Source organism: Pygocentrus nattereri, chromosome 4 (genome assembly GCF_015220715.1).
Source record: "Pygocentrus nattereri isolate fPygNat1 chromosome 4, fPygNat1.pri, whole genome shotgun sequence".
Taxonomy (NCBI): Eukaryota; Metazoa; Chordata; class Actinopteri; order Characiformes; family Serrasalmidae; genus Pygocentrus; species Pygocentrus nattereri.
Genome location: NC_051214.1, coordinates 44,577,111 through 44,591,165, shown reverse-complemented (window position 1 = coordinate 44,591,165; position 14,055 = coordinate 44,577,111). Strand labels below are relative to the sequence as shown.

At 39.8% G+C, this 14,055-nt stretch overlaps 1 protein-coding gene across 8 annotated transcripts in view; it reads left to right on the top strand.

The window, feature by feature from the left end:
- The window catches only part of LOC108444009 (T-lymphoma invasion and metastasis-inducing protein 2), a 76,838-nt gene that overhangs the window by 23,503 nt on the left and 39,280 nt on the right, over positions 1-14,055 (top strand). The gene's annotated exons all lie outside the window — the stretch shown is intronic.

The window sequence follows — 14,055 nt, the reverse complement described above, 5'->3', positions numbered from 1 at the left end:
TTGAGTCTAATCAGAATTGAGTGTCTCAGTCCAGTCTTAGTCCCATCCAGATGAAACAAACCGTCTGGCCAAAAAAGTGTTACCATTGATGCATCTTTTGTAAACATGTCTATATTAAGCATATATGGACACAGAATTCTAAATAACCACTTAAGCATTCACCCCAACAGTAGGACACCATGAGTGTTAGGCCCAATCCCATTTCTTCTTTTTAACCCCTGCCCCTTGTTTTTGAGTGTCACCCAAACCCTTAACTTCCAAGGGGTAGTGGTTGAAATCTTGCCCTACGAAATAGGACAACCCTCAAGTAAAAAAAAAAACATTGCTTCATTAACAGGCTACTAGTGGTCCATCTTCAGTTATAGCAGAGAAGGGAACAGTACAGCAACCTCCCTGCTGGGCTTTACTTACTACTTACTTTTAGGGCATCATATGCTTTCAAAGAGGGGGTATAAGACAATTATTTATTATTGCCCACCCCTAGTTCTTTGGTGATATGAAGCTGAAATCAGCTATTCAACTTCTTGTTAGAATTTTTTTTCAGTTCCACCTTAAATGGTACAGCAGTTACATTCTGGCACTGCGGGTTTCTACGCTGCCGGACTGTTTAAAGTGGAAGGGGAAAGTTAGCTAGCTATCTACCAAGGCATTAGCATGCTGTTAGAGGTTTTGTGCTTGTTATGAAGAAAATGACCATAATACACTGAAATGACATTAAACTCAGATGCAATGGTTATTGTAATTTTTTAACGGAGAAAATAATCATGTCTGTTGGTTTCTTTGGATGCTTGCCCAGCCACCTTACCAGTTTTTCTTCCCGTCTCATAACACTGTGTGGAGTGTGCCTCTGAAAAGCCTCCGTTTGGAGGTCCATGTAACCCTAACACTTCGCCCTACCCCTCTACCTCAACAAAAATTGGGACACCAAACCCACTAGGGGCAAGGGGTGAAATGGGATTGGGCCTTAGCCTCAGTGAATTTAATAAAAAAGCAAGGCTAAGTGCATGTTGTGTATAGATATATAGTATTTAAACAGCTCTGTTGTTAATTTACAGAAATAGTCTGAAGTGACAAAGACAAATGATCACCTTTATTTCACATTTACATTTATTTTAGAAGTAATTATGTTTAAAAATATAGTTGAACTATACGTAGAGAAAAAGGGCAGTAAATTACTGTAATTTCTCTTTTAAACAATCCTTGTAAAAAATAAAAATAATATACTTCTGTTACTGGCACCCCTGCTGTTGGTGTTTTTAACGTTTTTCTACATTTTTTCCCACTATGTTTATATGTTAATGCACTGTTTTAGTGTGTTATCTGTAGATGATATGTCACTTTCACTTTGAAAATCAACAAAACTTGTCATTTGACCAGGGGTGTTCAAACCTTTCCGCACAACTGTACAGTGCTGGACTACATAAAGTTTTAAACACTAGTCTTTTTTACGCTGGAATGCTTTAAGCTGCCAGCCTAGTGTTCTCTGTACTATGGACGAAGAGGAACAAAAAGACCTTTCAAGGTGCTTACTCTAGTGTTCATGTTTATGGAGGAAGAGGAAAAAGCCCATACCAGTGCACGGAAGCAGCTGCAGGGACCCACCCTGTGCTGCTCAGCTCCCCACCTGAAGTAAGCAGAGCTCCACCCGTCTGAATACAGCAGTAGCACAAGGGTTCCTCTCAGGCAGCAGGAGAGAACAGGGTCAGTCTGGCTTCCTGTGGTCCATTCCCACACTCCAGAGCTAAGGCTAAATGCCTGACCTCGTGATGATTCAGTTTGATTAAGAAAAGTTTTTTCACCATGATTTGATGACATTAGATTTTTTTGCTTCAATATTTCACTCACACATTCCAAAATCAAATATGGTGAATATATAAAAAAATACAAAAAGCAAATGTGAATTGTAGAGGAACTATTCACTGCTTACAGTATCTGATATAAGAACAAGACACTAACTATTTGAATCTTGAAACCAAAAAGGACAAGAAAAGATTTCTGAGCTTTTAATGGAAGTCAAGGGCTGGGTCCATTCATACTGATTTTTATTCCAAAGGCAGTTAGCTTTTTTCAAATTATGTCAAAAAATGAAAAACAAACCAAAAATAGAGATGTCGACAGTGACAATATATCTCATTACAGTTGATTTACTCCCTTAAATTGCGGACTTTTTTATTCAGCTAAGTAACTTCAACAACACATTTACATTTACAGCATTTAGCAGACGCTCTTATCCAGAGCGACTTACAAGAAGTGCTCTGTCTATCTAGAGAAAGTATCTTAGCTAGTTACCAATAGGTTAGAGAAAAAGACAGTCCTGAGCTCAGATACTGCTAGATACAAAAGTCACTGTAGATACTGAGAGAAAAAGGAACAGAGTTGAGCACAGAACTCTGTGCTATGCAGTGCCATGCAATACAATACAATACAATACAGAGTGCATTCAACAATAAAGGAATGGGATGTGGCCTTTCATAATTGCCATAAACCTGCAAAAGCATCTATAAAGGCGAAGTCCAACAAGCTTCAGTTGTCATAAAGACTAGTTTTGTAAGCTTCGATGCCAAGTTGACATCACACCTGTGTCCAGAGTCTCACTAATGGGCTAATATGTTAGTTATGTAGTTATGAGACTGAAGGCCCTTCCAGTTTGAAAGAGTAAATGTTCTGAAGCTGATGCAGTTGAATCTCCACCTTCAGATGAATTTGTACACTGCTACTTATCACAGTCTTTCTTTTCCCATGGGAAGTCTCTGCCCTCTGTCTGTAAAACCAGTCCCTGGCCAGGCCTTCCTGTGGGCCTGAGCCAGCTATACCTCAGCTGCCCCAGCGTACAGCTTTTCCTTCCTCTCTGGATTGTTCTGTGACGCATATGGCCACTTTCCTGTCATGATATGAAGAAGGAGCGGATGGTGTCAGCTTTTGTGCTGTTAGACCTCCTGAACTGCATTTGAAGGCTTATCTGTCTGTAAGATGGACTCCCTGTGAAATTAGCTCATGATCAGTTGTTCTTGGATCCCGGTCTTAGAGAATGTCTAATTTCAGCGCCAGCTGTAAAGTATTAGCCACCAACTTGAAAACTTTTCCGCTCTATCAGTTTGTTTTTGTCTGTAGCCGTAGAGTAGGGCTGAGCGAAGTTGGCCTGTGATGGGGTTTGATTTGGCCTGCCATAAAGTTACACCAACCCCATCCACTTTTTTCAGTGAGAGAGAAAATATGTTTTGATGTGATACAGAACTTGAACTCCTGTTTTTCCTTGAAGTATTTCTGTAACAAAGTGTCATGCACTGTTTTAAAATGCATTTTAATGATTGGATGTAAAATCTGCCACCTTTTTCATTTGTGTAGTTTATTTTTTTCAGCTCTCCAGGTTTGTGCACCACTGATTTCTTGGTGGGACTGCCACCTATCCAGGATTTCCCTGTTCAAGTATATGGAATCATTCCAAACAAAATGTCCAGGAATCCAATCCTTTCTGCTTGTTAGCATGTTAGCATAGTCAAACCATTTGTATACAGGGAAGAAGTTTGTAAGGTGTAGATTTCCCACTAACGCTGGGACAGTTGTGTGAAAAAGGTGGCTTACAACAGCAATGCTGATCACTAGCAAACCAGCTTATCAGTGCTTTCACACAAAAACTTGCATCTAAATTTTCATTTTTGTTCCTTTATTTGAAAACTCCAGTTACTCTTTGCATTTTGATAAAATTCTATGATGAATTACTGAGCAGAAATGGGCCTGAACTACTTACATTTTTACATTTGGCTGACACTCTTATCCAGAGCGACTTACAATTTGATCATTTTTACACAGGTAGGTCAAGGCAGTGTTCGGAGTCTTGCCCAGGGACTCTTATTGGTATAGTGTAGGGTGTTTGCTCTGGTAGGGGATTGAACCGCAGTCTACAGTGTAGAAGACAAAGGTGTTAACCACTACACTATCCCAACTACTTGAAAGAGAATCTTGCGGCACTGCCTTCTATTACAAGTCAAGAATGTTTTTTCCTTCTCACGTAAAGTTACCGGTTTGGAGATAAAAGGTTTACTGTGTTCAGGCAGCAATGATGTGTTTGGGGTGCCAGTATGTTGGTCAACCAGCATGACTATTCTGAGTGACTAGCTAAACCAGCGTAAACCAGGATGGGATTCATGCTAGTTTTTGCTTTTTTTTCAGCATGTTAGGCAGCACTTCAACACTTTAACTAAGAAGATCAGGTTCTGCAGCTAATCTGATATCTGTCTGTTCTAAAATGCATCCTAACCATAGCTAGAATTCCACTTATTGAGTGTCCAGGAGTTTTACAGGGCTGTGGTGCCCTATTTAGAGAATGTCTACTTTCAAATCCGTGCTAATTCGCTAATGCTACACTAAAGCTATGACGTATTAACCACCACATCAACTTCAAAGCATGTTCAGTTCTACGTGACCAGCTCACTCTGGACCATTTTGTCTCTTTTATTTAGTTACTTGATAGTAGCGTTCGGGTGCTTCATCCCGCAGTTGACTGTTTGAGGTGCCAGTCTTCCAATACTGAAGTCCGTATTCAGGTATTCATTATGTTGTAGGAAACATACAGGCTACCAGTGCAGTGAAACACATTGGTTTTACTCATAGTTGCAAGTAATTATGTTATAATTTTGCTAATACAAAACAGAAGCGCCTGGACATGAGGGTGCTGCCAAAACCAAAGAGATGCAATTTTATCACTAACTAACTAATGCTAGCTTGATCCATAAACAATAAAAACATACTTCTCTGACAAATAGCATATTGCTGTCGTCCACTGGGGAGAAAATACCTTGTGTAGATGTCAATAAGTGCTCATCAGCGTCCCATGTGACACGTTAGCTTTGTTAGGTCATTAACTCATCTGAAGAGGCAGCCTCCATTACCGTTCCAAAGAGGTAATCCTTCAACCAATTATTTTCAGCCAAAGTCCCCTTTTAATTGATTTATTTATGGTCAATGTCATTGTTTTCCTTCCCTGCGGAAAACCAGATATTCGTTAATGAGTCTTTCATATGCTTAAATATCAAAATATCTGAATGCTTATTCCTAATTGCTAGTTTGCACTATTTGAACTCTAAAGCATTAGCCACCACGTCAGCTTTAAATCAGTTTTAGCATAGATTTCTATGAGCCATTTAACTGTTCTTTGAAACATCACATGATTATCTAGTGCCAATCGAATAATAAAGTCAGTTCTGTTCACGTTCAGCATTGATTCCATGGTTAGCTTGGCTTACAGCTTAGCACTAACAACTGATGTGTTTGCGTTTTAGCACATGTGTATAAGCTTTAAAGTGTTAGCCTCCACATCAGATTTACAGTAGGTTTGGTTTTTGCTTTGGACAGAATGAAGTGGAGCTGTTCTGTCTTTGAAACCACTAGCTGGCATTTCCTGTCACTGGCGACGTTTAACATTATGTTGTCGTGCCACAAAGCTAATGCCAGCAGAAGGAGAACAGCTTTATTGGAAACTGGATGTGCCCTACTGACTCCACTGCCGTTGTGTTTAGCCGCTGATGGTCTGGCTTACTTCAGTGTTATGGCTGCTCGAAAGCGTGTAGCCCTCTGCCAGTCACATCTCATCAAAACTTTTAACGTTCATGCAAACAAATTTGGAACTAAAGACAACTGAGAATGCCATTTCATGTCCTGTACATCTTAGTACTCGTTTTTCATCAGACAGAGAAGATGAAGTGTGTAGTGCTACATTTAGTTTGCCCTCTTTTCTACTTTGATCTAAACTAGAGATGATGGTCCAATGCCAGGTATTAGTGTCGGGTAGATAGCAGCAGAAAAATGCTGGTTTCTGAAACAAATCTGGCCTGAAATATTACAGGACTGCTTGTAGTGAAGCATAACGTTAAGCTCCAAGCTTAACTGCAGATGAAAATCTGTGATTTTGGATAAGTCATGTTGTTGGCTGTATATTGTTTTCCACAAGATAGTAAGCAGCTTGTCACATTTAAATGACCATCTTAAGTGAAGCGCTTTAATTTTTAAAAAATTGCTCAAAAATACATCACTCACCGCCGTCCTCTAAAAATACAATTAACAAACATCAAATAAACACATGTTGCTCGCTGCTGCGCTCTAAAGGTGTTATTAACAAACACAAAATAAACAAACATTACTCACTGCTGCCCTCTAAAGGTGTTATTAACAAACACCAAATAAACAAACATTACTCACTGCTGCCCTCTAAAGGTGTTATTAACAAACACAAAATAAACAAACATTACTCACTGCTGCCCTCTAAAGGTGTTATTAACAAACACCAAATAAACAAACATTACTCACTGCTGCCCTCTAAAGGTGTTATTAACAAACACCAAATAAACAAACATTACTCACTGCTGCCCTCTAAAGGTGTTATTAACAAACACAAAATAAACAAACGTCGCTCACTGCTGCCCTCTAAAGGTGTTATTAACAAACACCAAATAAACAAACATTACTCACTGCTGCCCTCTAAAGGTGTTATTAACAAACACAAAATAAACAAACATTACTCACTGCTGCCCTCTAAAGGTGTTATTAACAAACACAAAATGAACAAACATTACTCACTGCTGCCCTCTAAAGGTGTTATTAACAGACACAAAATAAACAAACATTACTCACTGCTGCCCTCTAAAGGTGTTATTAACAAACACCAAATAAACAAACATTACTCACTGCTGCCCTCTAAAGGTGTTATTAACAAACACAAAATGAACAAACATTACTCACTGCTGCCCTCTAAAGGTGTTATTAACAGACACAAAATAAACAAACATTACTCACTGCTGCCCTCTAAAGGTGTTATTAACAAACACAAAATAAACACATTACTCAGTGCAGCCTTCCAAAGGTGATACTAACAAATACCAAATAATCATTACTCATCACTGCCCTCTTATGGTGTAAATAACAAACATCAACAAACATCGCCCTCTAAAGCTGTTATTAACTTCAAATAAGCAAGCGTTGCTCAGTGGCGCCCTCTATAGATGTTAATAAACAGCAAATCAACAATCATTACTCACTGTTTCCCATTAAAAGTGCTGAAAACAAACATATAAACAAACTTTGCTCACTGCCACCCTCTAGAGGTATTATAAACAAACATAAAATAAACTAACAATTCTCAGAGTTCGAAGTTTTGCTGTTTTTATAACACCTATGACGTTTCAAAAAATGTGCTTTCTATGTCGTAAGGACTTCTAGCAGCATTTTATCATGTAATCACACCTTAACGGTCAGAACCAACAACCACGGCTCCCCATTGATCTCGTCTTTTTATCCCCTCCATACCCCTTTTTTCTCCAGCTCACTGTGGCTGAAGGCAGTGGCGTTGATGGTGGTTGTGGTATTCTGGTCTAAACAACAGGCCCAGTCATGATGGTTCCCAGGCGGCCAGCTGCTATAACCACCAAGAAAACCCACTCAGTACAAGAAAAATACAAAATACACACATTCATTATGAGCTCACTGCTGAGGCCCAGGCTGCAGGAGCTCACTACCATGTTCTGTTGGTGCACATACGCCTGTGTGAGTACTTATACAATGTGAGGGTGAATATAGATGAGAAAGGACACTCAAATATAAAATGAAAACAACCTCTACAGCAAGGTTATTTTCTGCTAGCACATCTATGGGATTTCTTATAATAAGTTCGCAGTAAGCTAATGCTGGGACACATTGTTTGGCTGTTCTGCAATCAAAACTTGTAACAGACATTCCATATTTTATTTGAAGCTTGTAACAGACATATATTTAACATAGTTGCCTTGTATGTAGCAGTTCTGCAGTGACTCTTTCAGAAAACTTTTGTCCATTTGTACCAACTAACGGAAACCTGGTTAGACAGTGGCTTTATTCACAGTCAATGATTAACTATAACTATGACTTCCAAAAAACCTAAAGTATTTTTTTACTCACAAACCTTATTATAAACCAAAACTTGATCACTTGGTTCCATTGTCACATCCTAATCTAAGGTGTGGGGCCTTCAGTTCAGCTCATGAAGTCCTAACCAATGGGACAATTTGCTTGGCTGTACCTACCTCATTTCTAGATGAATTTAACCCTTTTGTTTCCAATTAAAACATAACAATGAAATACTAATATTTCTGCAATACTTTCAGAGTTAATATACAACATGCATGAAAAATTACCGACATGTACTTTTAGTCTCCAGAAATCCCTGGGAGAGTTGAATGAGTTTCTAAAACGATTAAACGTTAAAGAAAAATGTATAAAAGTGATTAAAAGTTATAGAGAAAATGGGTCTACTAACAACTGTACATGTGCTGGTCGACACCAACACTGTCCCCATCAGGTAAACATCACTTAAAAGCTTGCATCTTTGAGAGGGAGGAGAAAATCAAGCTGCTTCAGATCTGAAAACATCAGGTGTTTCTGTCCATCCTTCCACTGTGAGAAGACGCTGTGGGTCTGAAAGGATGTGTAGCTGTCAGGAAGCCTCACTGAGAAAATGAAATAGACAAAAAAAAAAAGAAATCAAACAAAGAAACTCAACAAGCAGACAAGACGGAACTTTGCAGGTGTAAAAAAAATATCTCTGCAGATTCCTCTAAAAAGAGTCTCCTCAAATGAATGAAAGCTGTGATAAAGGTGAAGAGTGGATACACTCGGTTCTTATTATATATTTAGGTGATGAAGCTTGTGTGTAATTTTCAGTAAAACTGTTGCCACTGAAAAATGAACGACTTGCATTAATGGAGTTTTGACTGGAAATGAAATAATTGAAGAGTTGAGTCGTCACAGTATATATATGTGTGTGTGTGTGTGTGTTGGATCGTGTGTGTGTGGGTGTGTACGAGCATGTGTGTGTGTGTGTCTGTGTGTGTGCGTGCGCATGTGTGTACCATTTGGCAGATGTTCAGTCTTGAGGGAGTTGAGAGGTGTTTCTGTTTTCCTCTCTTCATAATGAATCTTCTTCCTTTTCCGCTTTCCGGAGCTCCAGCAGATGCATCTCTATTTTAATCTCTCCCACAGCTCCATTATTCTTGCACTAATTCATAGCATATCCAGCTACTAATATCATAACTTCTTTTTTCCATTTGGATCATGTTTTCCTTTACGTGCACACTTTGAAAAAAGTGATAAACCTAGCAGCCTAATGGAAATTCACTTTCCAAGATAAAAACTCGTCATCAGCACCGTGATGGTCACTAGATTTATTATGTCATTTTCTTGAAGGAATATGCAAACATTTTTTAACCTAGTCTCTATCTGCTACGTCTGTATCATACTTTTGATCTCCACAGACAGTATTTAGAGAGTTTCAAACAGCGCTCTGTTGTTAACTCTCTTACTTCTTATTCTTCCACACTTTTCTGCGATTAATACAGCCCAAACCGCTTAACGTACAGACTCCGTTCAAACTGCCTTTTGAAGGTCTTGGTGCTGTGACTTTTGGATTGGTAGTTTTAATAAAATTAATTTTAAAAATTAAAAACCTCCCATCAGAATGATTGGCAGAATGTTCAGAACGTCAAAGTCTAACTGACATCGATGATGTCACAGCAGGCCACTCAGTCTCACAGACACAGCTGATCACGCAGGGAATCTGCTTTAAAATCCTTAAACTTTCACCTAGAAACTCCATTTCAGTTTTAAATGGTAGAGAAACTTGTCCTTTCTGAAAACCTAAAATATCTCATCATTTTATCAATTAGCTTTAGAGTTATGAGCATTTGTTTGGCAGTAGGCACAGAAAACTGCCCCATTCACTCCCATGTAAATTTCTCAAAATCAGAATCTGCTTATTTCAAGATTTTCTCTGTGTTTAACTCGTCATAACTCAGACATTTTCATCTCAATACGCACAACATTAGATCAAAATAATCCTCAAGGGGTCTTATCTCACACCCTCTATCCGGTTAAGCGATAGAGTAAACATTTCCTGAGTTATGACTGTTTGTTCAGAGGGTGCAAATCGGACTCAAACAAGGCTTCTCCACTAAGAGCTGCATAATAACAGAGTGACACTTCATTTGAATGACCCCCCCTCCCCCCTCAAACACATACATCTCTCCCTCTCACACACACCACACAGACACACAACACACACAGACACATACCTAAGGAGGTGTTGTTCACCTACACAGAAACACACACAAACACACACACTCTTTTCAAGCACTCTTGCAGTTTCTTCAGGAAATCACATTTAGTTCTAACATGTTGTGCTGTTTTTGCAAAAGAACAGAAAACCTCGAAACAAAGTCACTTATAATAGAAGCCAATGGGAAGATGCTAAATTCTGTGAATAAACATTTGAAATGCGAGAAGTGAATTTTAAACTACGTAGATGTTAAGAATGAGACAGGCATGAAAGAGTGTCTTTGCCACATATGTTACATATGAAGAATATCACTATAAATACCGAGTTTACAGGATCAAACTAGGAAAATATGTTTAAAAAGATGTATGGCTTTAATAATTTATCATGTTAGCTTGTCATAAGTATGTTAACTTGGATGACACAACTTTACTGTAGAAAACAGTAAAAGAAGAAAGTAGGGGCAATTTGTCTTTAAATGTGTAGTGCTCACCACGTTTTGATCTTGAGCTTCAATAATGATGCACTTGTGCCACTACTGGTCTCTGTTGAAACAGATGTAACTTAACCATTAAAATAGATGTAGCATCACCATGGCACTGGGAATAGTGTAACTACAAAAATGGGTGAAGCATCTTCATGAAAATGGGTTTAGCGTAACCATGGCCATGAGTGTACATAACTATGGAAATCGGTGCAGTGTAACCATAGAAATCAATGTAGTGTAACCATGGAAAGTGAGTTTAGATGGTAGATAATAGTGGAAATGAGTTAGGTGTTAAATTTGACACCACTTTGTCAATAATTGTGCAGAAATTTTGAAAAATTGCTGACCTTCCCCTCTAAATGTCTGTAGCACTCTCCACATGTTGAGTTTGAACTTGAATAATGATGCACATATGCCAGTAGCTGTCTCTGTATGCGACTCTGAGCGTCAAGAGCAGATGGAATTCCAACACGCACATATACAGAAGAGCAACAAGTGCATCTGACCCATCAGGAGGGGTGCTTTTTCATTTGAGTGCCTCTGCATTCCAGTGCAATATGTCACTCTGGAAGCTCGGGGGTCGGTGGGTCGGTGGGTCAGGGGTGACTGAGCGCCTTTCTGAAGCAGCAGATGGCCAGTAGAGCCAACACACACAAAGAGAGACCCGTAGACTGAGACCATTCATTCACACCATTCAAACCAACTTGTCGGAGAGCAGAGAGACAGACGTCCCACAATGCACTTGTTACGCCTTCTTGGACCCCTGTGTCTGAAGCCCATCTCGCCTCATTGGCAGTTTCCGTCTTCTTAAAATCTTGCCGTTGTTCATCGCATCGTCCCGCCTGCTGCTGATGATTATCATAATGAACCAGTGACCTGCTCCCCATTCACATTCAGCATGGACGCGTCTAGAGACACTGCTCTGCTTTGAACTGAATCGAACTGAATACTTTACGTCATGCTAACTGGTGAGGTTTAAGCTTTTTGGTGTTTTTTTTTTATCCATCTACTGTACCTCTATATAAACTTTGAAACATCAGGTTTAGGGCTATTTGGGGTCTCTTCTCATTCAAGTAGGCCTAGATATGAGCTGAAAGCATTGATTTTCAAAAATGCCATTCCATTTGGTAATGCCAAATAACAAAATAAATGTTCTAGTCAAATGCGATGCATCTTTTTTGCTCAGTGCTTTATAATATTTCAAACAATTTGTTTGCTTGTTTACCATAATAGTGTCCAGTCAGTAATGGTGTGTGTCCTCTTAGACCCGGCTACTAGTATAGTCGTGGAAATGGGGGAGGTGTGTCTATGGAAATGCATGTGATGTGCCCATGGACATGGCTGCAGCGTAACTATGGAAATAGGTCTACCATAACTATGTATATTGGGTGTAGCCAAAGTCCTCATAGAAAAATCTGTTCACTCAACGGCCATCTTGGTAACACTCATATGAGAGTAGGCTCCAGCCTCTTTGAATGTGTGGAGATATATAAAACCAGAAATAAAAGTCACGTTAATGTTTCACCAACTAATCTCTGATCAAATCTGACAAAGGTAAACAGTTTGCGCTGTTTGGCTAAAATAATATAATATGCGATTTCCCGGTTTGTTTGGGCTACTGTGTGTGCGCGTATCTCCACAACTAGGGGGGCTTTTCCTGTTCACAGCTTAATCCGCAAGCTGATTGGCTCGTTTTATTGAAGGACGGGACTTTCCTCTTAAACGGACATCATGTTTAGCGCTACTAACTTTATTATTCATATTTCAACCACTCACCCGCCTCCACCTTTATAACGTCTCTAGTATAGCATAACCATGGAACTGGTTATAGTCTAACTATGGAAATGGGTGTTGCATAACCATGGACATGGCATAACTGTGGAAGTACTTGTGGCATAACCATGGAAATGGGTGCAGTTTAACTGTGGAAATTAAGATTAAGTGACCCTTATTAGTCCCACAACAGGGAAATTTCACCTCTGCGTTTAACCTGTCCGTGAAGTGAAACACCACATACACACTAGTGAGCACACACACACTAGGGGGCAGTGAGCACACTTGCCCGGAGCGGTGGGCAGCCCAATCCGCAGTGCCCAGGGAGCACTTGGGGGTTAGGTGTCTTGCTCAAGGACACCTCAGTTGTGTGCTGTCGGCTCTGGGGATCAAACCGGCAACCTTCTGGTCACGAGGCTGGTCCCCTAACCTCCAGCCCATGACTGCCCATATCGACATCGAATTGATGTAGCATAACCATGGAAATGTAGTTGCGTATCATGGGAATGGGTGTAGCCCACTGATCTATATGTCAGTTCTCCTTCAGATTGATATTTATCAGTCATATTACACTTTGGAGGTTCTTTAGTCAAGAAAATGGCTCTATATAGAACCATGATCACTCGAAGAAACCTTTGCATGATTAAAGGGTTCCTTGCATTGTGAAAGCATTCTTCAGACTGATGGAGAATGTGCCGTACATGGTTCTATATAACACCAAAAAGGTTCCACTATTGTTACAAGCCAAATAACCCTTTTTGGTACCATATAGAACCCTTTATGCTAAGAGTGTAGCCCCTGCTCCCTATTGCTAACCTTCAAAAAAGGAAGTGTGGGGGGGTGGAGGGGGGCATTTACTGAATTTTGAAAAGCCCCCCTCCCTCATTGGAAACCAGGCCTGTAGTTGGAACCAGTCGCCTTTTAATGGGGTGCGCTGAGGGCTTTGGTGTATGCAGTAGTGTCTGTATTCAGCTTCGGACACCTACTTTCAAATCAGCTCGCTCCAGGGTCAAAGGTCGGGGATGTGTTTCGGGGTGGTGTGTATTGAACCCAGGACAGGATGGGTGTTGGTGTGTTTGGCTGCAGCTGGACCCTGCCGCCCCCCCCCCCCCTATTTGCTCAGTCGCAGGATATGAAAACTCTCCAGCTGAAGCTCTATTAAAAAAGATATAAAGAACTTTTTTCGCTAAAGATAATCGAGTGAAAAAAAAAGTTTTTATATTTATCCCAAAAGTAGTTGATCAGTCTCGCTTCTTAGTTTTGCACTGGAGCTATGAGGCGGATGACACTAATGAGTAATGATGAGAAATGGTAGTAAAATGGAAGCTTATGCCCCAAACATTTGCATATGACTGTCTAACAGCTCACATGCATTTTGGATAATGCTAATTGGTGGAGTATAAGCTTCCATTGCTTTTTAATCACCAGTGCAAAATTTAATCACCAAAGATTCAACATTGGTGGATTGACTGCATTTGGGGTTTAAAATAATCATTCGATTTTTTTTCACAGAACTATCTCTTTAAGCAAAGCGGCATCAGTCTCATAGACCAAGACAGAGCTGTCACGTCAGATGTTTTCATGAAAGGCTTCACGTGGGGTCTTGTTTGGAACTATCCTGTTACCTCTAAGCCATTATGGTTATAGTCACACGAAAATGAATGAAAATTGTTTGGAATTTCCAAGGCTGAAAATAAACAGCGGGACAGAATGAAGTCTA